The 26427-nt window shown below is 43.9% G+C and overlaps 1 protein-coding gene and 1 long non-coding RNA gene across 9 annotated transcripts in view; one reads left to right on the top strand and one right to left on the bottom strand.

Moving 5' to 3' along the window:
• Positions 1 to 26427, bottom strand: part of LOC139761399 (Fanconi anemia group J protein homolog) — a 1968572-nt gene that overhangs the window by 1318724 nt on the left and 623421 nt on the right. For all 6 annotated transcript variants that reach the window (XM_071685544.1, XM_071685606.1, XM_071685598.1 and 3 more), the window contains one exon: positions 4412 to 4465. The gene's annotated coding sequence lies outside the window, so the exon portion shown is untranslated. The remainder of the gene's footprint in view (positions 1 to 4411; positions 4466 to 26427) is intronic.
• The window catches only part of LOC139761437 (uncharacterized), a 289141-nt gene continuing 287215 nt past the window's right edge, over positions 24502 to 26427 (top strand). The window contains exon 1 of one of the 3 annotated variants that reach the window (XR_011715516.1): positions 24502 to 24952. This is a non-coding gene — a long non-coding RNA (uncharacterized lncRNA). The remainder of the gene's footprint in view (positions 24953 to 26427) is intronic. The other 2 variants (XR_011715517.1, XR_011715515.1) reach the window with 2 other exon arrangements.

Here is a 26427-nt window from a genome sequence, read left to right as displayed (position 1 = left end):
CCAATTCACTCTATTTCTTGCCCTCCTTTCACCCTCCTGCATGTTCAGGCCCCGATCACACAAAATCTTTTTCACTCCATCTTTCCATCTCCAATTTGGTCTCCCTCTTCTCCTCGTTCCCTCCACCTCCGACACATATATCCTCTTGGTCAATCTCTCCTCACTCATTCTCTCCATGTGCCCAAACCATTTCAAAACACCCTCTTCTGCTCTCTCAACCACGCTCTTTTTATTTTCACACATCTCTCTTACCCTTACGTTACTTACTCGATCAAACCACCTCACACCACACATTGTCCTCAAACATCTCATTTCCAGCACATCCATCCTCCTGCGCACATCTCTATCCATAGCCCACGCCTCGCAACCATACAACATTGTTGGAACCACTATTCCCTCAAACATACCCATTTTTGCTTTCCGAGATAATGTTCTCGACTTCCACACATTTTTCAAGGCTCCCAAAATTTTCGCCCCCTCCCCCACCCTATGATCCACTTCCGCTTCCATGGTTCCATCCGCTGACAGATCCACTCCCAGATATCTAAAACACTTCACTTCCTCCAGTTTTTCTCCATTCAAACTCACCTCCCAATTGACTTGACCCTCACCCCTACTGTACCTAATAACCTTGCTCTTATTCACATTTACTCTCAACTTTCTTCTTCCACACACTTTACCAAACTCAGTCACCAGCTTCTGCAGTTTCTCACATGAATCAGCCACCAGCGCTGTATCATCAGCGAACAACAACTGACTCACTTCCCAAGCTCTCTCATCCCCAACAGACTTCATACTTGCCCCTCTTTCCAGGACTCTTGCATTTACCTCCCTTACAACCCCATCCATAAACAAATTAAACAACCATGGAGACATCACACACCCCTGCCGCAAACCTACATTCACTGAGAACCAATCACTTTCCTCTCTTCCTACACGTACACATGCCTTACATCCTCGATAAAAACTTTTCACTGCTTCTAACAACTTGCCTCCCACACCATATATTCTTAATACCTTCCACAGGTATATATATATATATATATATATATATATATATATATATATATATATATATATATATATATATATGTGTTAAATGAATGAATGAAGGCAGACAGTGTGAATAGTGTGCATGGGTATATATGTATGTGTCTGTGTGTGTATATATATGTGTACATTGAGATGTATAGGTATGTATATTTGCGTGTGTGGACGTGTATGTATATACATGTGTATGGGGGTGGGTTGGGCCATTTCTTTCGTCTGTTTCCTTGCGCTACCTCGCAAACGCGGGAGACAGCGACAAAGCAAAATAATAATAAAATAATATATATATATATATATATATATATATATATATATATATATATATATATATATATATATATATGATAGAGAAGCAATGCACCACTGAAATATTCAAGTTCTGAATACAACCGACCATCACGGTCATGATATAATTACAGGGGCGTAAAAACTCTGTAAACTTTGCATAAACTTTGAGAAGGTCAGTCAAATTAGCCGCTCGATTCTTTATTTTTTCATAGGTCAGACAAGGGAAGTAAGGGAACGAACGCCCTGATCACCATTACAGGTGCTGGTTTAACGGGACTGAGGAGTGATCCAGGCGTGTTTTACCAAGTCTTGGCTGGTTTTTAAAGGACCTACTGACAGATCTCTGGTAGTGCTCCAAGTCTAGACTGGTTTAATGGGCCTACGAGTAGACTTTGGGTGGTTTATGAAGTCTTTGATGTTTTAACAATATTGAGGAAAACCATTGTAAGGCACAGAAAGTCTTGGGTGTTTAAAAGAACCACGTAAATATCTAAGATGGTTTATCAGGTACCTGCTGGTTTAATAGGCCTACCGGAAAGATCTATGGTGACTTGTCTGGTCTTGGTTGGTTTAACGGGCCTACGGTGGTTTACCAGGTCGTGGCTAGGTCAACGGGCTGAGGGAAAGACCTCGGCTGGTTCAACGTGAGCACAGAAGGATCGCTGTTGCGTAAACAAGGCTATGGAAACATTTTCGGTGGTTTTACTTAGTCTTGGCTGGTTCCTTGAGCCTACAGAACGCCGTGCAATTCATCACTGGCTTCTTGCTCGTTTAACATTACGACAGAAAGATCTTAAGTTTATCTATCAGGTCTTGATTGTCTCAACGGGGTTTCAGAAAGACCTTGGCTTAACGGGAGTATGTAGTGATGATATCTGGCTTAATAAGGCCTACACAATAAACTTATTCCTTTTACCAAGACTTCGTGAATATCCTGACTGGTTTAACAGGACTGGGAAAACCATCGTTACTTCAATATAAATAATATCAAGGAGGATTTGCATGGTTTAACCGAACTAAGGAACAGTTCTTGTGCGATTTATCAAGACAATGGTTTAATGAGACTTGGGGGGAATTGGAAAAGGGACCTTATACAGACTTTGGCATCCTCTTGTTGGTTTAAGAGGACTATGGGGTATGGTTGTTCTGTGGTTTAAGAGGACTATGGGGTATGGTTGTTCTGTGGTTTAAGGGGGCTATGGGGTATGGTTGTTCTGTGGTTTAAGAGGACTATGGGGTATGGTTGTCCTGTGGTTTAAGAGGACTATGGGGTATGGTTGTTCTGTGGTTTAAGAGGACTATGGGGTATGGTTGTTCTGTGGTTTAAGAGGACTATGGGGTATGGTTGTTCTGTGGTTTAAGAGGACTATGGGGTATGGTTGTCCTGTGGTTTAAGAGGGCTATGGTTGTTTTGTGGTTTAAGAGGGCTATGGGGTATGGTTGTTCTGTAATTTAAGAGGGCTATGGGGTATGGTTGTTCTGTAATTTAAGAGGGCTATGGGGTATGGTTGTTCTGTGGTTTAAGAGGACTATGGGGTATGGTTGTTCTGTGGTTTAAGGGGGCTATGGTTGTTCTGTGGTTTAAGAGGGCTATGGGGTATGGTTGTTCTGTAATTTAAGAGGGCTATGGGGTATAGTTGTTCTGCGATTTAAAAGGACTATGGGATTGAGCTTGGGTGGTTTAAGGAGTCTGGAATCTATCTCGCAGGTTCAACAGGATTAAGAAACGGACGTATAGTGGGTTGAGAGAGCTGCCTGTTGGGTTTTGGTCGGTTTAACGGGACGACAGGATAGATTTTGGGGAGGCTTTATAAGACTATGGGATGGGATTTGGGTTTTTATAGGGACAACGGAATAGATCTTGGCTGGCTGAATAGGAACCATGGATTCTGGATGGTTTAACAGTCTGCATGGACCCTGGATGGTTTAACAAAATCTTAGGACTCAGTCTGCTGGGGGGTTCAGCATATCAAGATACAACTCTATTACGAAAGGTTATCCAACTTTTTGATGATAACAGTACAACCCTTGATCACAACGGTACAACCCTTGATCACAACGGTACAACCCTTGATCACAACGGTACAACCCTTGATCACAACGGTACAACCCTTGATCACAACGGGACAACCCTTGATCACAACGGGACAACCCTTGATCACAACGGTACGACCCTTGATCACAACGGTACAACCCTTGATCACAACGGTACAACCCTTGATCACAACGGGACAACCCTTGATCACAACGGTACAACCCTTGATCACAACGGTACGACCCTTGATCACAACGGTACAACCCTTGATCACAACGGGGCAACCCTTGATCACAACGGGACAACCCTTGATCACAACGGGACAACCCTTGATCACAACGGTACAACCCTTGATCACAACGGGACAACCCTTGATCACAACGGTACAACCCTTGATCACAACGACAGGAGCCTTAAACACGACGTTACGACCCTTGATCACAACGGTACAACCCTTGATCACAACGACAGGAGCCTTAAACACGACGGTACGACCCTTGATCACAACGGGGCAACCCTTGATCACAACGACCGAAGCCTTAAACACGACGGTACGACCCTTGGGCATAACAGTACAACCCTTGACCTCGACGATATCATCTTCCAGCACGACAGCACGTCCCTTGAGCACAGCGGTATGGTACCTTGTGTGTGAAGGCACGATCTTGACCCCATCTTCAAAAAGGCCTGGTCAGAGGTTATGCCATCACACTCGAGGGTAGTACCGTCGTGCTCAAGGGTTGATGCTTCATACTCAAGGGTAGTACCTTCGTGCTCTAGGGTTGATTTTTCATACTCAAGGGTAGTACCGTCGTGCTCAAGGGTTGATTCTTCATACTCAAGGGTCGTACCGTCGTGTTCACGGGGCTACACATCATAGGGTCACGAGAAGAGTGCGACTTTGGATTAAGAGAACACCTTGCAAGAAATAGGATTTGGCCCAACAAAACACCTTTAAAGAAATAGGATCTGGCCTATGAGAACACCTTGAAGGAAACAGGATTCAAGGGGAATATGAAAAAAGAAATTCTAACTTACTTTCTCATGATATGTGATGCAGGATGTGATGAGTCAGGAACTAAACTGTTCATCCTGGAGGAAGAAAATCACATTAGAATTCAATAGAAAACGGGAATAAATCCCCATCTAAATTCATTTCTTTATACTAAGATGTTTATCTCTGTATGATAGGCCACAAATACAACTTATATTTCATTCAAAAATTTAGGATAATTTCTTATAAAACACTGACAATTACTGTCATATGACTGAAATGTCCCACTCAATGACCCTCCCAGATCACGAAGAGCAAGTGCTGTACTGAATACCCAAACATTCAGTTGACAATCTTCGGGAAATCGTTTCATAATGTATGGCATAACTTTGCACCAGCAGACGCTCAGCTCCGGTTTTCACAAGTGTTGATGTGATGGGATACGCATCTTTATAATTATGATGACAGAACTGACAGTGATAATGATATAGTGGATGATAACACTATATATAATAACATTAATAATAATAATAATAATAATAATAACAATAATAATAATAATAATAGTAATAATAATGATACTATAATGATAATAAAAGATAATAATAATAATAATAATAATAATAATAATAATAATAATAATAATAATGATAACAATAATAGAAATGAACATTGCAAACATGGTCCTCATACAAAGATTGATCAATATTTATCATTCCTCATTAAGTACTGTTAATCACTTCAGACACACATGAATCCTCTTTATCAAGTTTAATCCTCCACCATATGGACGAGAAAATAAGCCTGCTGGACAGATGACCATCAAACAGGACTTACCTGAACCCATCTCCTTAAATTAATTTCGAAATGTCTCCTCATTAATCATGGGCCGAACCTATTGAGTGATCTTCAATTAAAAAGATATTCATCACAGACCAAGAACTGTAGACTTGGTAATTATCGATAAGCTCCAGGAATAACATATGATGTCCAATACGGACCAATTAATTTTGGTAATCAACCAAAGTTAAGGTAATTCATAACATTTGTTTATAGTTAATAATATAAGTAACACTAAGCCTCCTCTGTACATACAGCGCGAGTGTTAACTTACATGAAAAATTAACATTCGTTTACAGTAAAAAGATTACCTTTCTTTTTTTGTAACAAGTGTAAAGAAAACGATCATCAAGGAAAATATAAGAAGCGTTGCTGATCCTTCCGCACTCCGATTAAAACGGGATTAACCTTTCCGAGCACAGATAACTTTCCCCCCTTTAACAACAGTAATAACTCTCAACAGCGTAGTTCAAATATAATCCAATTTGGACGCAGCCCCCGCGGTCTCCTTCCTGCCCCTGTCAGCGTGGTTACTGGCATGTCGTCTTTCGATTCTACACTCTCTATCTTTTCCTCGTTTGCTGTTCATCACTACCCATTTTAGGGCCGTGTGTATGGTTCCCTGCCTTGGACTATATAATCCGAAAAATCCACACTGGGCGCTTTTATTGGCTAGTAGACAAAAGAGAAGAATGGGAGTCAGCGTGTTTATTGTGGCCGTCATAAAAGTCAACTACCTACCATCTCGGTTACCGCCCGCCTGCCCTCCGCCTCCGAATGTTTTTCTCGGCTAGCCTACTCGCCTACCTACCTACCCGCCCTTCTGCCTATCTACCAGCCCTCCTACTTAACTATCGGCTTATCTACCTCGCAAAACTGCCACATACAGGCACAGGAAACCATATGATCATCAATCAACTGGCCTCCTGCGATGCACGGATGTAAAAATGAGTTATGATACTTTATCAAATAACAGTGAAGCTTAGCCAAGGCTATAATTCCAGTCATTATCAAAGCTGCACGATTTCCTTGAAGGAACATCAAAATACTCGTAAAAGCGATTTAATGAAACTAAGTGAATGAAACGAATTGGGTATTAAATCCGGAAGACAAAAATACGCAACAGAAAATCGTAGTCACGTTTTCACCAAGAACGTTAGTTCAGTTAAGCTACTAAACACAGAAGTGCGTAATTGTGTCACAAAACTTTTACGATACACACAACATTGAAAAAAGAAATTCTATTATATATATATATATATATATATATATATATATATATATATATATATATATATATATATATATATATATATATGAATGAGGAAAGATTGACCAAGAGGATATATGTGTCGGAGGTGGAGGGAACGAGGAGAAGAGGGAGACCAAATTGGAGGTGGAAAGATGGAGTGGAAAAGATTTTGTGTGATCGGGGCCTGAACATGCAGGAGGGTGAAAGGAGGGCAAGGAATAGAGTGAATTGGAGCGATGTGGTATACCGGGGTTGACGTGCTGTCAGTGGATTGAATCAAGGCATGTGAAGCGTCTGGGGTAAACCATGGAAAGCTGTGTAGGTATGTATATTTGCGTGTGTGGACGTATGTATATACATGTGTATGGGGCGGGGTTGGGCCATTTCTTTCGTCTGTTTCCTTGCGCTACCTCGCAAACGCGGGAGACAGCGACAAAGTATAATAAAATAATAAAATAATATATATATATATATATATATATATATATATATATATATATATATATATATATATATATATATACAGGCCCCGCCTGCTTTTTATTTCGCTCACAAGTTGAAAGTCACCCCTGGCGATGTTGCATCTCCAAAAATTTAAACTATAGTCGCGTCAAGGAACTCGCTTCAAACACTCGAGTATATCCTGTCCCTGCGACTGAAGCTAGCGCACCCTTGCTCCTGGGTTATTGAGAAAGTGGTCCTGGACAAATGTAGTGTTTAAACACTAAGTTTCCAAGTGAACTTTCGTGGCATAATCACATCATCAGGGAAGCTACATGAAGGAAATATAAGTCAGATGATATACAAAGAAGAGACGTAGCTAAGACGCCATTTGGACTACCCGAATGGAGGTCAGGTGCGTTCAAGTCTGGCAACATGCGTATCATAAAATTTATCACGTGGACAAGAAATGGAACTGTTTACAAATTTTATCAACAATAAAGCTATCCAATTTGTATGGACCTTCACTTATATCAATGTTACAAATCTTTGGGTATTTAATAAAAGAGTTAGATCTAATAACTGAGATGGCATTACTCCAATCAATACAGCGATCATAATTCCTTACGTGATTGAATAAGACATTTGATTCTTGTCCTGTTCTTATCTGTATCTATGTTGCTTAAGTCTAACAGAAAGATCCTTACTAGTCTGCCCAACATAAAACATACATATATGTATACATGTCATTGATTTTTAAATACACATCAATACCTTGCATTAGTACACCTACATATATGTAAAAATATGAAAACTATATACGTTCGACCACCACAGCAGTTAATATGACCGAGGACGTGAGTCGCAACTCAATGGATGCCAACAGACGACCCGGGGCAACTGCTCCTGCAACTGTATCAACGGTGCTGCTGACAACCACATACATTCCTTCATTTTCATCTCTACCAGGTACAAGCAGCGTGACTTTTGGTCGTGATCCTTATTCATCCACTTCATAACCATACAAAAAAATCACTTTCAGAACTATATATGTAATGAAATCAACAATTACTGCTTTATTCCTAACAATATTCACTAGTTTTGTCAGCACGAACTGCATTTCATTCGTGGCGAAAAAGAACAAAACATATAGCAGACATCGAGCGCATGCTGTAAAGCACAAACATGATCAACACACGTATGAAAATTTTAACACGATCGAAATTATTCACTGTGAGCGATTGGAAGATAGCGAACCGAAAATACAGAAGCCATAAATGCGAAATGTCGAACTCTAAAAAGTTTTTGTCCAGAAAGAGATTATTACTAGAATGTTGAGCACACAGATTCCACCAATTTCAAACTATCTTCCCATGTTGGTATATACAACTTAAGCTAGGATGTCTTACTGTAACACACACAAGCCTGTAGCAAACCAACGTACCTTAAACATTTCCTCAAGCCAGTAATTACAAGTCGACACCTCAAAAAGGCATCGTGGCAGTTAGCCAGAGCCAATAAACACAACAAACACAATAACACCCATCGATAAGTCTACCACAAGATACCTATGATGATAATCTATATCAACAAAGTTAAGCCAGCGAACGGAAGGCGATAACCGCCGTAGGTGAGTAAGGTTAAGCCAGGCGTGCAGTGGTCGGGACGCGGAGCGGCAGGCTAGGCCAGGCTAGGATGGTGGCGCTCTCCGCCTCACCTGGTGACGGGCGGCTGTAAAAATTCTCACCTGGAATCGACCCGTGACATTTTTTCCTTGTGTTTCACTGGCCGCCGACCCGCTCAGACCTCACTAAACATCAGAGCGAGGCTACGGCTCTCCGTGTTAGGGCAGTGTTTAGCTTAACATCACCGTGGGGTATGACTCCAGCTGATGTGTTTCATGAATTTGGTATAAATTCACGGCTTCAAAAACTGATTTTTTTTTTCTTTTCGTGTTTATGTTGAAAATGCGGCTTTGCGGGACCTGCTAAACAACAGTGCTCTGTATAGAGTATTGCACTATACAATACAGCTACATATGCGTCATAAACATCAAGGTACTGATAAACGTTTTCAAATGAAGGCATTTAGATTCCCTCACACAGTCCTGTCGAGCGTTTTAAACACCTTAATGTTGCTAACCTTAACGCTGCAACTCAAGCGCCACCATTCCAGCACACCCGACCCCCTCACCCCATCCCAACACTAGTACCTATAGGGGAGCCAGATTGTCCGTTCCAGCCCTCCTGCCCCCACTAGTGCGAGGTACGGGAGCCAGGAGGACCGTTCCAGTCCCCCCGCCACCACCAGTACTAGGTACGGGATCAAGACAATCTTTCCAGGGCCCTTGAGGCCAGCACTAGTGCTAGGCACTGGGGCGGCCAGCAAGACCACTCCAGCCCCCCGCCACCACCAGTAACAAGTATTGGGATCAAGACAATCTTTCCAGGGCCTTTGAGGCCGGCACTAGTGCTAGGCACTGGGGCGGCCAGCAAGACCACTCCAGTCCCCTGCCACCACCAGTACTTGGTGCGGGAGCCAGCACGACCATTCCAGTTCCCAGGCCACCACCAGTACCAGGTATGGGACCCAGCAGGACCGCTCCTGTCCCATACTAGGTACGGGAGCCAACACTATCGTTCCATTCCCCCTGCCACCACCAGTACCAGGAAGAGGAGCCAGTACGACCGTGCTAGTCCCCCTGCCACCTTAAGTGCTAAGAAGGGGATCCAGGACGACAGTTTCAGTCCCCACGCCACCACTAGTACAAGGTAGATGAGCTAGTACCACGGGAGCCAGTACGACCTTTCCAGTCCCCTGCCACCACCAGTACCAGGTACAAGATGCAGTACGACCATTCCAGTCCCCATGCCACCACTAGTAGAAGGTACAAGATGCAGTACGACCATTCCAGTCCCCATGCCACCACTAGTAGAAGGTACAAGATGCAGTACGACCATTCCAGTCCCCATGCCACCACTAGTAGAAGGTACAAGATGCAGTACGACCATTCCAGTCCCCATGCCACCACTAGTAGAAGGTACAAGATGCAGTACGACCATTCCAGTCCCAGTCCCCATGCCACCACTAGTAGAAGGTACAAGATGCAGTACGACCATTCCAGTCCCCATGCCACCACTAGTAGAAGGTACAAGATGCAGTACGACCATTCCAGTCCCCATGCCACCACTAGTAGAAGGTACAAGATGCAGTACGACCATTCCAGTCCCCATGCCACCACTAGTAGAAGGTACAAGATGCAGTACGACCATTCCAGTCCCCATGCCACCACTAGTAGAAGGTACAAGATGCAGTACGACCATTCCAGTCCCCATGCCACCACTAGTAGAAGGTACAAGATGCAGTACGACCATTCCAGTCCCCATGCCACCACTAGTAGAAGGTACAAGATGCAGTACGACCATTCCAGTCCCCATGCCACCACTAGTAGAAGGTACAAGATGCAGTACGACCATTCCAGTCCCCATGCCACCACTAGTAGAAGGTACAAGATGCAGTACGACCATTCCAGTCCCCATGCCACCACTAGTAGAAGGTACAAGATGCAGTACGACCATTCCAGTCCCCATGCCACCACTAGTAGAAGGTACAAGATGCAGTACGACCATTCCAGTCCCCATGCCACCACTAGTAGAAGGTACAAGATGCAGTACGACCATTCCAGTCCCCATGCCACCACTAGTAGAAGGTACAAGATGCAGTACGACCATTCCAGTCCCCATGCCACCACTAGTAGAAGGTACAAGATGCAGTACGACCATTCCAGTCCCCATGCCACCACTAGTAGAAGGTACAAGATGCAGTACGACCATTCCAGTCCCCATGCCACCACTAGTAGAAGGTACAAGATGCAGTACGACCATTCCAGTCCCCATGCCACCACTAGTAGAAGGTACAAGATGCAGTACGACCATTCCAGTCCCCATGCCACCACTAGTAGAAGGTACAAGATGCAGTACGACCATTCCAGTCCCCATGCCACCACTAGTAGAAGGTACAAGATGCAGTACGACCATTCCAGTCCCCATGCCACCACTAGTAGAAGGTACAAGATGCAGTACGACCATTCCAGTCCCCATGCCACCACTAGTAGAAGGTACAAGATGCAGTACGACCATTCCAGTCCCCATGCCACCACTAGTAGAAGGTACAAGATGCAGTACGACCATTCCAGTCCCCATGCCACCACTAGTAGAAGGTACAAGATGCAGTACGACCATTCCAGTCCCCATGCCACCACTAGTAGAAGGTACAAGATGCAGTACGACCATTCCAGTCCCCATGCCACCACTAGTAGAAGGTACAAGATGCAGTACGACCATTCCAGTCCCCATGCCACCACTAGTAGAAGGTACAAGATGCAGTACGACCATTCCAGTCCCCATGCCACCACTAGTAGAAGGTACAAGATGCAGTACGACCATTCCAGTCCCCATGCCACCACTAGTAGAAGGTACAAGATGCAGTACGACCATTCCAGTCCCCATGCCACCACTAGTAGAAGGTACAAGATGCAGTACGACCATTCCAGTCCCCATGCCACCACTAGTACGGGAGCCAGTATGACCTTTCCAGTCCCCTGCCACCACCAGTACCAGGTACAAGATGCAGTAAGGCCTTTCCAGTCTCCTGCCACCACCAGTACCAGATACAAGATGCAGTAAGGCCTTTCCAGTCCCCATGCCACCACCAGTACCAGGTACAAGATGCAGTATGACCATTCCAGTCTCCATGCCACCACCAGTGCCAGGCTGAGATGCTGAAGCTCTGGTAAGTCATCAGCATCATGAAAATGTATTCAAACTGAGATTTCTTTTCCATAATAGCGTTTAAAATTTATTCGCATGTATTACATGTGATAGACAGTAAGCTACCATTTTCCATGATGTGTCCAAGTCAACCAGTAGTGTTTACGTGTTTATGTGTATAATCAATTAGCTCTTACCTATTTGTACTGTCTCAGGTGAGAGTTGTACACTCGTGGGGGCTCCATATCTTGAATATTCTGTGTCAAACAACTTAATTTCCTTGTATGTCGTCTGCGTTAGCCATGTCCTGAAATCATTCTATTCCGTTCATCCACCACTCTTGTGCTATAAAAGTACTTCTCTACATTTTGTTTTACAAGTTTATAGCTGGTGACTGTATTCCTCTATCTCTCGAAGAACTTCACTGTTCACGCCATCGATTTGGTTCTTAAACTTAAAGCTTGTGATCAAGTCACCTCTCACTCTTCTTTCCTCCAAGGTAGGCAAATTTAAAGCCTTTTTAACTCTTCTCTGAAACTTAGCTCTCATTATTCGGATACCATCTTTGTTGCCATCCTCTGGACCTTCTCTTTCGGCTCTTTGCGCTCCTTTAGCTGCAGTGGTCAAACTTTGGAAGCTTATTCTAATTCTAACCTTGTATAGAACATGAACAGTTAGCTAAATCTAGCCATATCCATATACCTGAAAGCTATTCTGATATTTTACCAGCAAACAGTTTGTTTCATTCACTGTTCTCCAAATGTGGGACTCTGGCGACAGGTTAGGAACGATGCAGCTAAATGAAAATCATACTGAGACCATTCATGTTTCCTTTATCTTCATTAATTTACATTTACTTAGGATGAATTTCATCAGCCACGTATCAGATCAACTTTGGAGTTTGCTCATATCCCCTTATAACCTGATGCAGTTCTCCTCCCTTCTCAATTCCTTAATATTACTTTTGCATCATCTGTAAACAAATTCAGGAAGGAGTTCAAACCCTTAATTTTTTTTTTTTTTTTTTGTGTGTGTGTGTGTGAACAAAAACACTACAAGCTAAAATACACCAGAGAATTTCATTAATCATCTCTGGCCAAAGACGCCTGTGACATAGTAAGTAAATAATACCTTTGTGCCTTCAGCACATTTACAGCTTCATGCTGAGTATTAGAATTTGAATATTTTGTATATTCTAAAATATTACTTATGATGAAGGGCCAGCTCATATGTGTCAGTGTGGACATAAGGACATAAATGGGTCAAATGAACACACATGCACAGTATACTGGGTTACATGGACATAAAATGGGGCACACGGATGCATTCAGTCACATTGATATACTTTTGTGTCACATGAAGATATACTGGATCACAAGAACATACGATGAATCACACTGACATGCATTAGGTCACATGGAAATATTCTGGGTTACATTTAGACTTGAGGTCATATTCTACAGCTTCGATGAAGCACACAACGGGGATATCATCTACGATGAATACAAAAGTTCAGGGTCCTTATGCCTACTAAAGGCGGAGCGGCCAGCCAGCCCTGGACCGTTCCACGTTCCTTATAACATGACGGCTAAATCATAGATAAACAATCCCAAGTAACTATTATTACAAGAGGGGCAGGTCTTTCCCGACGGAATCACACACACCCCAAACACACACCACGAGCCTATGAGTCACCAAAGGGAAGGGAATCGGTAGCGAGAAAATAAAAGGAACCCAAGTGAAAATACACAAGATGTACGAGCCTTTGGGAGAAATCTAATGCACCGGCCAGTGATGATGATGATGATGATGGAGCCAGAGCTGCAAGCTAGAAGGAAAGCGGGAGCATAGCCTCAGCTGAACGCTGTAGATTACAGGGAGGAGAGATGGTATTGAACCATCGCAAAGCTAATTCCCTCCTTAAGTCTGACTAGATATTTGTTTTTCTTTCTATTTCTGTATTCAAGAAGAATCGTGAATGTGACCTCAACATGATCCTTTGCAAAATTCTACGAATTCTGCTTTCAAAATAATCACAAGGCTCAGGTACTGTGCATTATCTGCCATGAAAGGCAATCCACTCAATGCAGCTAAACTATCCGCCTCATTTAGAGTAATACTAAATCCAGGAGCCTGTATTCAGCCACAGACATACGCGTCCGGACGCACAAACACCAGCAAGACAAACACACATAGAAAGCCTTCATACCCAGACACACACTCGTGATAACCAACGAACAAACACAGCAAAAATACACAAAATGGTATGACAACACCACCAGTGACGCTCCTACCCAACAACAACACTACAGTGGCACCGACACAGTCATACTGATAATGATAGTGCAAGACCATAACCATCATGCCAACACATTAACAACCTAGCGGTTATACTGACACGGGAGCACCATAACCGTCATACTGCCATAGCAACACTGTAGACGTCATACACGGCAACACCATAACCATGATACTGACACGTCAACAGCACAGGGGTTCAGTACAGAGCTAAGGAAGTGAACGTGGAGGACAAACAACTCCTCCCTTCACATGCAATGACCCAGCCGGAGGCCCCGTCCGCTACTCCTCCTGTATTATGACCAATTTCATAAGGACCCCCCTGGTGTAACGGTTGACACTACTGATAATAACGCATTTACGGGACATGCAAGATCGAGCGCTTTCGCTCGTATCTTGGTTGCGGCAGTCGGTCCACAGTAAACCCAGCTGTTCATCCTTCTATAGAGGTTGGTCGATAAATTGGACAACTGGCATAAGTCAGAGTGTGTATATATATATATATATATATATATATATATATATATATATATATATATATATAATATATGAAATCAGTTGCTTTTGTCGTCTCGGCTAATTGAATATACAGAGATGAAATGCTGACTGGCAGTATAGGCAAGAGGTTCGGTGAGGGATCATCGCCCTGAAGCACCCTGGCTCTGGTGTTCAACGTGCTGTAATCGTTACCCTGGGACGGAAGGGGTAACACAGGCGCTCCCCTTGTAGGAAGGTTCTCGTAACCTGTAACTAAAACGCCTGGGAGGCTCGCTATGTCCCTCTCACGTATCTACAACAGATTACCAGAGATTTTTCCATCAGTTCCATTCTGAATACATATTTACGTCAGATGCTGTGTAATGTTCCTGACATTTTTCTTTTTATCGAGAAGAAGCAGTCACACACACACACACACACACACATCAGTATCATTAACAAGAGTGGCCTGGAAGCGACTAAAGTCATACGAAAACAGACATACGACATATTGCTGGAACTGCTGAAAGACGCATGTAATCATAAAAAATAATGCGCTACGAATTTCTTTGACTTTACTGAGAGCTTCGCAACACCGTGGACACGAGAGATAGGAGGAGGATGGACTGCTAACCCTGAAACAGCCAGGGAAGCTCTTCTTTTGACACACGTCCTCGGATAAAGGAACTGAAGCTCCACGCTCGTGTAAGCGGAGACGTCTTCAACGGTGTGAAAAATTATTTAAGAGAGAACTTAAGGGCGCCTCAGAACAAACTGTAGTTACAGTTGTTTCTGTACTTTGTAAATTACTTATCAGAGAGACATGAATGAGGTATATGTTTACCGACGATGCCAAACGAATGAACTACGGGGCAAAAGCAGCAACGAGACCTTGCCAGAGGTCAACAATGAGTGGGTCGGATAAATGACCAATGAAATTCAATCCAAACAATTATAATGAGCTGACGAGGGAAGAGGGTGCGCACAGACTTGAGTTTACCTATCACATCTGAGACAATAGGGTACGATGAATCAGCCAGTGAAAGGGACCATACTGTTGAAAATTTGCATACCTAATCACCAGATATATCACTCGTAATATGCGTGGGAAACAAACTACATCACTGCCACTGTCAGGATTGCGCCTTAAACTACGTCAAATAAATAGAATTTCAAGAAAGGATCTACAATGTATGATCGACTCAAGGGACGAATAGGCAGACACCTTGGTCTCCTCACGTTAAGACGTACACACACTCGCTGAGGGAAGTGCACTGGAACACGTCGAGGACGATGCCAGAATCCGATCCGTCGGGAGGAAAGCTGTACCGCAGAGAGGGCTGCCCATGTGCTACCCACACACTGGGGAAGAACAGACAGTGAGGACACGATGCCCACCCTTACATTCGCACGGGTCATGAAGGACGCTAAAGAATACTTGGCGAAAGAAGTGCCAGGCCAGGAAACATTGTGTGAGCAAGAGAGCAGTGCATATCTGGAACTAAGTGAAAACATATATGTGGAACAGCCTCATCAAAGAGCAAGAGAGTGGGGTACATGTGGAACAGTCTCATTAAAGGGCGAAAGAGTGGTGTATATATGGAACAGTAAGAGAAAGAGAGTATTGTACATGTAGAACAACCTCAACGAATATCAAAAAGTAGTGTACAGATGGAACAACTTTATCAAAGAGCAGGTGAGTAGTGTACACGTGGAAGAACCTGAGTCAGGAAGAGGTAAATTAAGACAGCTCAGGGAGCTACAGAAACCTGTACCACAGAAATAAGAGATTATGTAATATAAATTTAGGTCAAGCTACGTACCCGACATTTTCTTTTTTTTCCGTTCGGAGATGGAAGAAGGGATGAAGAACCCAAAATCCTCAGAAAAAGAATAAATACAGACACACATTAAATACAGAAGAAAATAATAAAGTAGAATAAAAGTTATAGAAGCATTTCAAGCAATTCCGGGTCGATCTCTGGTGTCAATATGAGTGACAGTTTTTGCTCAGAGGTGGAAAGAAGCGGAATGAATGGCAGGCGTAGGTAGCAGCTCACCCTGCTGACCTCAATAAACCATTCCTTTGTGTGTGTGTGTGTGTGTTTATATATATATATATATATATATATATATATATATATATATATATATATATATATATATATATATATATATATATATATATGTCAATTCCACTTGGTCCTTGACTACGAAGAAGCCACACTTATATTACATGCAAAGACCTTCACTCGGTCAGTATCTAAATTTCTCACCAATAAAAAAACATCTTACAGAAGTGAGATTATGCAACACCTGAATTCAGGGACTTCACATAAACACATGTGATTCCTTCAAAGATGATATTCTTTACCGAGTATGATCACAATTATCTAAGTGTTCCTGAATGAAAATTCTTAAAGACACATCTTAAAGACACATGACAATTAACACAATAACTGAGTGCCCCGTGTCCATTCCCCTGGAACACATTGTAACAACTAAGTGTCCCGTGTCCATCCCCCTGGAACGCCATGTGTGAATTAAGGGAATGCGCCAATAATCCCATCCCCTCTCACGTTAAGACACTCTACTTCCCGTACAGTATATATATTCATATATCTCCGCCGTCTGGATATCGAAGGTGATTAAAACTTCAGTAGGAATCTCTTCGTTGTCTCATTTTATATCAATCATCTCCACCCAAGGTGGGGGCGATAAACCCTAACACAGACGCCATGAATGAATCATATTCTAATGGAACTACATCAAATTATGTAGCTTTTTCAACTGTCTACCGTACAAGGTTCGTTATCCTAGCAATCACTTTTAGAGACGCCTCATACATAGTCAACATTCATAGCAAAATATCTCGCGGATAAAGTATGCTGATTAAAAAAATGTGGACTCAGAACTTTCATTAGTGTGCAGGAGGTGAACGGGATGAAAATGGCAATAATCTGATTAACTTTTGGCGGGGCAAGGAGATGAAGGGTTGTCGTCACGGGAATGCATAACAGGAGGACGAGCCAAAATGACTTTATCAACTGCTTATGTATCTGGATAATAAAGTTTCTCGCGGTAATACATTACTGACTACTGCCGGAATCATTACGAAATACATTTTCCTTTTTTTTTTTTTGTAACTGCACCGACCGTGGCACTGGCACTCATATTACCGGTAGTTTTTTTCTCTCTCTCTGCAAACACACACACACACACACACACACATATATATATATATATATATATATATATATATATATATATATATATATATATATATATATATATATATATATATATATAAAACTAGTGGCTGGGAATACCTGCTTTAAAAGGAGGGACACAAGCAAGTATACGAATGTGAGTAGAAAGGCGGGCATGACTGGATCATAAACTAACTGATAAACATGTAAAAGAGAGACTTTGGATGAGTGTTCTGAACGTGGCAGCTGGTGGGATGTCTGATCATTACACTGTGGAAGCGAGGGTGAGGATTTATAGAGGTTTTCTGGAAGATAGGAAACTTTATGAATGAGAAGAGACTAATGAGAGTAAGAAAGCTTGGAAAAGAGACCTGTGTGAAGAAATACCAGGAGACACAGTGTAAAATCGCCAAAGGTGAGAGTAAACGAAGCTGGAGGAGTGGGTGAGGAATGGAAGATATCTAAGAAAGCAGTGTTGGCATGTGCAAGATGAATGAGACATGCGTAAGGTGGGAGGTGGGCAGATTAGAAAGGGTAGAGTGTGGTGGGATGACGAAAGTGAAGTCGCTTGTGAAAGAAAAACGAGAGGAATGTGGGCGGTACTGACAAGGAAGAAGTGCAAATGAGCGAGTAAAGTTTATGAAAAACCGGGATGAATCAGAAGGAAGATGCATGGGTTAAAAAGGAGTGGAAATGAGTGTTGGAGTGAGCGAGTATCAGGAAACTTTGGATAGAATAAGTTTTTAAGGAAGTTAATAATGCTAAAAAACAAGAGAAAAAATGGGAACATCGGTGAAGGGAACAAATGGGGAAGCGGTAACAGGAACTGTTTAAGTAAGGATGAGATGGAGTGACTATTCTGAAGGACTGCTGAATGTGTTTGATGATGGAGTTGCAGATGTTGGGTGTTTGGGTCGAGGTGGTATGCGAAGTGACAGAGTCATGGAGAGTGGTTTGGCGAAGAGAGAAGAGTTGCTAAAGCCTTTTGTAGGATGAAATGTGACAAGGCGGCTGGAGTGAATGGTATTGCAGTTGAATTTCTGAAGAAAGTGACTACTGTTGACAGGTTAGGGAGGTTTTCAATGTATGATCAGATCATAGTAACGTGCACGAGGACTGGCGTAATGCATATACAAGGTTATTGTATAAAGGCAAGGGGGATAAAGGTGAGTGTTCAAACTATAGCATGCTAAGTATACCTGGTGATTTGTATGGGAGGGTAATGACTGAGAGGGTGAAGGTATGCGCAGATCACCAAACTGGGGAGGAGCTGTGTGGTTTCTGAAGTGGTACAGGGTGTGTGGATTAAGATTTATAGCGTATTTCCAGGGACAAGAAACCTCACTTTACCTTCGACGGTCAAGACAGTGTCTTCTCTGGCATGGCAATAAGATGATGTTGGGAGTTGAAACTTTGTGAACTGTTTACACTTGATGAGGCGGGTTTCTTCCGTGAACCACGTTGTGTATTGTAAAGTTTCAATAAATGAACTCCTACTGAAATACATAAAATCATTCCGGACTTGTGTGACTGTCGTACTATCAGTATATATATATACATATATATATATATATATATATATATATATATATATATATATATATATATATATATATATATATTATCCCTGGGGACAGAGGAGAAAGAATACTTCCCACGTATTCCCTGCGTGTCGTACAAGGCGACTAAAAGGGAAGGGAGCTGGGGGCTGGAAATCCTCCCCTCTCATTTTTTTTTGATTTTCCAAAAGAAGGAACAGAGAAGGAGGCCAGGTGAGGATATTCCCTCAAAGGCCCAGTTCTCTGTTCTTAACGCTACCTCGCTAACGCGGGAAATGGCGAATAGTATGGAAGAATATATATATATATATATATATATATATATATATATATATATATATATATATATATATATATATATATATATATTTTTTTTTTTTTTTTTTTTTCTTTCAAACTATTTGCCATTTCCCGCATTAGCGAGGTAGCGTTAAGAACAGAGGACTGGGCCCTTGAGGGAATACCCTCACCTGGCCCAATTCTCTGTTCCTTCTTTTGGAAAATTAAAAAAAAACGAGAGGGGAGGATTTCCAGCCCCCCGCTCCCTCCCCTTTTAGTCGCCTTCTACGACACGCAGGGAATACGTGGGAAGTATTCTTTCTCCCCTATCCCCAGGGAATATATATATATATATATATATATAGCTCCCTCCTCTGCCAGTTTCAATTCCCCGAGACAGAATGAGGATATGACGTCAAAGATAGCTTTACGTTTATAAGTCAAGATATTTTGCAAATGATATGTCAAGATTATATACAAAAGATTCATTACTATTCTTTAATAAAGTAATTTATTTCTGGCTTTAGACAGTTCACACCATTGATATGCGCAATGAATGAGAAAAAATGGCAAAACCCCCTCGCATACACAGCAACGATTTACAGCATAAAGCAATTAGCTGCAATAATAAACAACACAGCGTTGCTTCATAGTAGCTTTAAACCTAACGAATACACAGTATCTACTCTAACTAGCACTTAATTAATAATGACGGTCTAACACCACCTGATGACAACAAAGGATAACTGTAAGGTACAAGAGGTGCCGACTTCCTTTGCGCTAACGACCTATGAAGAAAACTCCCGACAAAAAATTTTTCTATCAACACCTTGACGTGTAGCGATGGTTTGTGTAAGACGTAGATGGCACTTTCACTCCCGATCCTGTCCACTGTTTCTCCATCATCATACGTTATGTTCCCCCTTACCTGTACGTCTGCTTCCCTCTGCAACTTCATGTCCTTACTTCCATGTGCACCTCCAACCTGTAAACCATCTATGTCCCTACAGTGTCCATACTCACCTGCAATACCTTTCCTCCATACATCACACTACCAACCACACCACCCTACCCTTACGTTACTTACTCGATCAAACCACCTCACACCACACATTGTCCTCAAACATCTCATTTCCAGCACATCCATCCTCCTGCGCACATCTCTATCATAGCCCACGCCTCGCAACCATACAACATTGTTGGAACCACTATTCCTCAAACATACCCATTTTTGCTTTCGAGATAATGTTCTCGACTTCCACACATTTTTCAAGGCTCCCAAAATTTTCGCCCCCTCCCCCACCCTATGATCCACTTCCGCTTCCATGGTTCCATCCGCTGACAGATCCACTCCCAGATATCTAAAACACTTCACTTCCTCCAGTGTATGTGCGTATGTGTGTGTATGTGTGTGTGTGTGTATATGTATATATATATGTATATTATCCCTGGGGATAGGGGTGAAAGAATACTTCCCACGTATATATATATATATATATATATATATATATATATATATATATATCGCATTCACAAATAGCCTCAGATGATATATGCTCAGACTTGCTAAGAGCTTTTGATATGTGCTACTAAGAAAAAAGAAAATACGAAAAAAATTTAAGCTGGTGTCGTAACAAACACAAATTTGTGCCAGGAGAGCACGCTGGCCTACAGACAGAAGATAATGAGCCGTAGTGAACGGAGAAGGATCCGACTGGCCCACCGTAACAAGCGGGGTACCTAATGCATGGGTCAGTTCAAGGACAGACATTATTCATTAACCATATTATGATCCTGAGACGCGACTCACTGACTGTTGTTGTTTGAGATTAAACCTTCCTACAACTCAGGAGGTGCGGGGCCTACGCCCTAGGGCGTCCCGCCGGTGGTGAGGGACACAAGTACTGGGCGTAGAGGGTTGAGCTTGTTATCCCACCCGGCCCCACGAGAGCCAGGCTCCCTCTGTCACTGGCCGAGTTTCAAAATTCCCCGATGACACGAAATGAGGATATGACGCTCAAAGATAGCTTTACCGTTTAGAAAGTCAAAGAGATTTTGGCAAACTGATGCACTGGTCAGAGATTATGACAAACAGATCATTACACACAAATGAAAAGTAATTAATTCTGGCGTTAGACAAGTCAAACACACATATAATAATCTGCGTGTCATTGTCAGAAATACAAGGGAAAAAAGACTTTGGAATGATCATCAGCAACGATTTAACAGACATAAAGCAATGCTTAGCTGCATATAATAAAACAAACAGAGCGTTAGCTTACATAAGTAGCTTTAAAAACCATAAAACGGAATACACAGTACCTACTCTAATCAGACGTTAATTAGAATAAGGTGTTCGGTTCTGAGCACCACATCTGATGAGCAACAAAGGATAACTAGAAAGAGTACAAAGAGGTGCAACGAAACTAATTCCTTTGCGCAGAAGCAAACCTTATGAAGAAAAACTCCCGACCTAAAATAATTTTTCTCTAAAAACACTTGAACGTGTAGCGATTGGTTTTGTGTAGAGACGTAGATGGAAACTTTCACTCCCACCCTGTACCATCTATGTTTCTCCATCCATCATATACCGTCTATGCTTCCCCTCTTACCTTGTACCGCTCGTGCTTCCACTCTGCAACTTCCATAGTACCCTTTCTACCCTTTTCCGTCCATGCACCCCTCTCCAACCTGTACCATCTATGTCACCCCTTCTACAGTGTCCATACTTTCCATCCTTGCCAAACATAACCCTCTTCCCTCCCAACACACACACACACACACACACACACACACACACACACACACACACACACCTTGCCCGTCATACACCCAGGGGAAAAATATCGTTCCTCCAGAAGGGAGAATCATATGAGCTATCGATCACATGCGCCATCACAGAGGAATGTCACCCACCTAACCCATGCTTCCCATTGTCTATCACGGATGCTGCCCACGACTGTTCATCCCAGACCTGAGTCAGTCAGTGCTGCCCGTCCCACACATTCTTCCTTCCGTCCCACAATCGTTAACGCCAGTCCATCCCTTGCCATCCCTCAGCATTCTGTCTCGCGCTCTATCTTAATGATCCGTCCCACATCTTCTTTACCTTAACACTGTCCCACCCTTGCCTCAACACTGTCTGTCCCACGACTTGCGTCAACACTCTGTCCAACGACTTGCCTAAACATTATCTGTCCCATGATTAGCCTCAAAACTCTCTATCCCTCAACTTGCCTCAATACTCTGTTCCATTTCTTGTCTCAACAGTCTGTCCCACGAGCTGCCTCAACACTCTCGGACCCACGACCTCCCTCAAAAATCTCATTCTTTCCTGCTTTACCTAAATATCTGTTCTACTTGATTCCTTGGTGTCGTTCTGTTCCACGAATTCCCTTCCTGCTGCATTCCATTCTTTCTATCAACGTTGTCTGTCCCAAGCTCTCCCACAGCCCAAGCCCTAGAGGCTACCTCGATTCCAATCCACCCCTTGCCACACTCCCGTCTCGCCTACCCTCAACCCTGAGTCCTAAAAGACTCCCTCCTGTTCCACCCACGCCAAGCATACAGTCTATCCTTCGCTCACCTTATCCCTCTCTGTCGTGAATCCTACTCCAACTCTGCCAGTCAGACCTACACATTCTCAAAAGCTATCAGTCCAACGCCCACCTCTATCACTCCCTCCCTCAACCCTACATATGTATCGCCCATCCTCAACCATCTTGAGCACTACTGTATGACCCTTAGCTATTGGCATGAACCTTAAGGGTCAAGCTAAAGGTTCTGACATCATCCCCAAGGGTCGTCCTGTCGTGCTCAAGCGGCTAAAACGATTTGTTCATTGTCGTACTTCATCGTTCCCAGGTCAACGTTTGTCCTCGACGCTCTAGCTGCCAGATCCTGCCTCATCTCTGTCACACACAACACCAGCTGTACCACAACCCTCCCTCCTCCATGCTGTGCCGCCACCCTCCCCTCCCCGTCTCTGCATCACCTGCACCACGACTCATGCACCGTCTAGCGATGCCCTCGGTACACGGTACCTGTCCCACATCTTCCAGGCCGTCCCACGCTCTCCTGCATAACCGTCCCAAACTCTCCCACACTCTCCCTCAAGAACTACTTGTGCAACGTCCTCCCTCAACGCCGGGTCTCACGCTCCGGCTACAACACGTCTCCTCCCTCGTCACAATTTTTGCACTCCGGCCTATTTCATTCAACCGTTTTTTCTTCCTCTTTTTTTTCCCTTGTCATTCACTCCATCCATCCCACCTCCTGCCCACCAACCCTCCCACAACTCTCCTACTGTGTTTACCTCTTCCCCCACCACCCCTCCTCCTCCTACTCTCCCTCCCTAACTGGCTTCATTCTCACCCACTCCCCCACCACCCCCCCTTTTTCACCCTCCCTCCTGCAACCCTCACACAACACCCCCCCTGCCAACCCCCACCCTCTGCCTCAGCCCGGTCTCTCTGTCGGTATCTTAAGTGACGAAGCTGACCAGTCGGCGGTTTGAAAGGCGCGCGTCTTTTTAAAAGTACGTGAGCACTCAGACATCCGATCGCATCCAGTTCATACGAAATCACTAAACGAAAGACTTCTACCAACATTAAATCCTCATGACCTTTGCATCGAATGGAATTAATGGATAAAATGATCCATTCATCCGTCATGTGAATTAGATTTCGATCTAGTGTTTCATACCGTTACCCTATTTTGTGTCCGAAGCCGGAGTCGGCAGATGGACGCGGGCTGCACACGGCTCCCGGGGTAAACCTGATACTTGCAATGTTGATCAGCAAATGAGAGGGAAGCCAGACAAAATTTGCAGGAAGTTTTCTGCCACTATCGTATGATCTGGAAATTCTGGTGCTTGATTCGCCGCCCTGCTGAGGATGAACGATATAATTAGAGACTGTATCAATCTCTATATCAAGATGGTCGTGGTTACTCTCGCTTTTTCCCTGAACAATTATTGTCCCTTACTGCATGTCGGCGGCGAAAAAGTGGTCGCCTGGCGAGCGGCCACGACAAAAACGGCAGAGGAACCTACTGCACGGTACCGAACGCGGCGGGATTAATTACGCACTAATAGTCCGATGATATTAGAAAGGGTCGGAGATGGGGGCCGCCCTCCGCCAGGTAGGGTTGAAGGAAATCGCGGGGCGGCCGGAGGAGCGCCCCGCCCCGCCCCGCCCCGCCCCGCCCCACCCTGGCCCCGCCGCCGCCGCCAAGCAGTCGTCGGTTTTCTGCAAGAACGAGCGTCGTGTTGGTGTGCTTGGCTGGTGAGCGGTGAACTTGGCCTCACGGTGGGCCTGTGCCGGTGCTGTGATGGTGATGTGAGGGGTGTGGGCCCAGGGGAGCGCGTCGCTTCCACCAGGAGATATAACAAGAGTGGTGACGACAGGGAGGCCGCCCACCACAACAACATCACCGCTGCGCGAAGAGTTACCGACGCCAGGTCTGTGTGTGTCAGGCAAGGTCCGCTGCTTCCCCTTACCTACGTACTTTTGCCTCTATGAAAGGAAATCACGTTTAACTCTGTGTTAGAGACGCTGCACTTAGTAGTAGCAACGGTGGTCTTGCCGAGACACAGTGATTTTCACTTACCTATGACTTTTTTTTTTTTTGCTGTACTTTCGATGTTTCAAAAGTAAGAAATGTAATCATTATCCATATGTGTTTTTCTATCAACAACGAACGTAAGGCAGGTTAAACTGTGGGTGTAGGAGGAACAAGGCAGACCCGAGTGTGCCCGCCGTGGTCAGGTGGGTCTGGCCAGTGTGTGTAGGGGCGCGGGACCTGACCAATGCCACGGGCACTGCCGCGCTCCAGGTGGCACTATGGTGTTCTCCACCTCATGACATACATACACTAGCCTCCACAAATATAGCCTGGTAATGGATGGACTAAAGGCTGATCGGGGTTGAGGTATTGTTGGCACTGGGTCTGCGGGCGTGCTGGGTACTGTGGCTGGTAGATGGATGAGGTTATGAGATCTAGCGGGATAAGCAGTCATTACCCTGGGTCATAAACCTCGATCGTGGGTAGCAGTTGTGGGTGATTAGTGATTCTGGGCGCGTTTATAAGCTATGGGCGTTGTCAGTGGTTGTGACTGATGAGTGCTGTGGGCGTGGTTATTAGATGCGAGTGTGATTATAAGCCCTGGGTGTGGTTATGAGCTGTGGGCGTGGTCATCAAGTTGTGAGCGTGGTTGATAGGTGTCACTGATCAGTGGTTGTGGGCGTGGTTATAAACTGTGGGTATGGTAGACGTGGTCGGCCATAGTGATTGTGTTTACTGGTTGTGGCAGTGGTCAGTGCGAGCTATGTTCAGCAGTGGTGGGCGTGGTGATGGTTTGGAAGGTGTGTCTGTTGGTTGTGGACGTGTTAGAGGTGGTAGACGTGGTTAGTGGTTGTACGGTTATGAGTGCGGCTCTGGAGGTGAATTGTGGTAGATACGTGGTGGTCGATATGGTTGGCAGATGTTAGTTGTTGATCCGGATGGTAGGCGTAGTGGTTAGTAGTGACGAGTGTGGTTAGTGGCAATGGGTGTGGTTAGTGACGATGGCTATGGTTAGTGGTGCAAGGGATGGTGAATAGAGATGTTTGTTGTTAATAATGATGGGTGTGGTTAGTGGTGATGTGCACGATTGGTAACGATGGGCCTTTTTTTTGCGGTGATGGGCCCATTTAGGGATGCTGAGAGTAGTTTGTGGGGGTAGGGGTAGGTCAGTGGCGATAGATATGGTGAGCGGCGATGGTAATAAGGTTAGCGCTAAATGAGTCCTTCTAACGGTGGTGTTTGTGGCTAGTGGCGACGGGCATAGTGACGTGTAATGGGCGTGGTTAGTAATGATATACGTGGTGGTGGGCATGGCTAGTGGTGATATGCGTGGTTGGTATTGGTGGGCATGGTAAGTACTGGCGGGTGTGC

This window comes from Panulirus ornatus, chromosome 3, assembly GCF_036320965.1.
Source record: "Panulirus ornatus isolate Po-2019 chromosome 3, ASM3632096v1, whole genome shotgun sequence".
Taxonomy (NCBI): Eukaryota; Metazoa; Arthropoda; class Malacostraca; order Decapoda; family Palinuridae; genus Panulirus; species Panulirus ornatus.
This window is presented reverse-complemented; position numbering and strand designations above follow the sequence as displayed.